This window comes from Amblyomma mixtum, chromosome 1 (genome assembly GCF_055824585.1).
Source record: "Amblyomma mixtum isolate Tamu chromosome 1, ASM5582458v1, whole genome shotgun sequence".
NCBI lineage: Eukaryota > Metazoa > Arthropoda > Arachnida > Ixodida > Ixodidae > Amblyomma > Amblyomma mixtum.
Window position 1 is genome coordinate 205,710,130 of NC_143012.1, and position 1,273 is coordinate 205,711,402.

At 44.9% G+C, this 1,273-nt stretch overlaps 1 non-coding gene across 1 annotated transcript; it reads right to left on the minus strand.

Annotated features, from left to right (window-relative positions):
• Positions 1-944: 944 nt before the first annotated feature.
• TRNAA-AGC (transfer RNA alanine (anticodon AGC)) lies at positions 945-1,017 on the minus strand. Its single transcript has one exon. It is a non-coding gene; the product is annotated as a tRNA-Ala (tRNA).
• Between the last annotated feature and the right edge of the window lie 256 nt (positions 1,018-1,273).

Sequence of the window (1,273 nt, forward strand, 5' to 3'; positions counted from 1 at the left end):
CTTGAGAGCTCACTCCATTGACTCTCCTCAATAATTGTGAAAACTGAGGTTAAAAAAATCGTGCAGGTGCTGGGTATCGATCCCAATACCTCTCGCATGCTAAGCGAGCGCTCTACCATCTGAGCTACACCTTTTTTTTTCTTTATTGCATTTTCACAACGGGTACAAAGAAGTAAAACTTGTCAGCAACACTTGCACTAACACGGCAGGTTAAAATTTTTTCAGTTCAACCAAGTCATCCAACACATTTAACCAAGTTGGCTGATCAGGCATTGCCTGATACACTTCCCTCAGACGCATGACACCTTCAATGAAATGCTCGCGTGGAGATCTCACAACTACTTCTGCATTGTTGAATTGTGTCCTTGTTTTCCATAAACTATGGAGGCTAAGGAGCATAATAGTGTCATAAGGGATGTCCTGTTTTCCTACCGGTAAGAACCTGATGCCATGCGGGTGTAGCGGTAAATCTTTCTTTAATGTTCTTTGAAGCACATCCCAGAAAAAAAACGCATCCCAACAATGTATAAAAACGTGATCTATTGTTTCAGATTTTTTACATAGAAAGCAATCTGTTGACCAAGGGACAAAGAGTCCTTAATCATGCATCCATGTTTTGACCGACAGAGTTCCGGTATGAAGTTTGAAGAAGGAAGTTTGCAAAGATGGGTAAACTGGCATTTTTTAACCCTTTTGAGCACATCTGCTCCTGGGCCTCCGCAGTTTGACAATCGGTAAATGGGTACAAGGAGCATTGATTCAATTAAATCTTTATACAGATTTTTCTACTGTAATTCGTAATATGTCGGGGGTGTAGCTCAGATGGTTTGTACTTCCATCTGAGCTACACCCCCGACATTTTACGAATTACAGTTTGAAGCTCTTGAGAGCTGACTCTCCTCACACTCCTCAATAATTGTCGAAACTGCGGTTAAAAAAAGTTGTGGAGGTGCTGGGTATCGATCCCAGTACCTCTCGCATGCTAAGCGAGCGCTCTACCATCTGAGCTACACCCCCGACGCAGTTTTCAACACAGTCGGAAGTTCTTGAGAGCTGACTCCCATGTCGCGTCGCTCTCGCCGATGACCCAGATGGGATCCGGTTGGGAGCAGAGCCCATTCGCCATTGAGCAGCCGATCAGAGCGCAGGATAGTAAACTTCGTCCCGCTGCGTTAATCAAGCTGAAGATGCGCTGTGCCATCAGTTTCTTCCGCTTAACTTTAAGGCGAAAGGCAGGTTCCAAGATGCGCCAGGGCGTTGACAGCTTGCACTC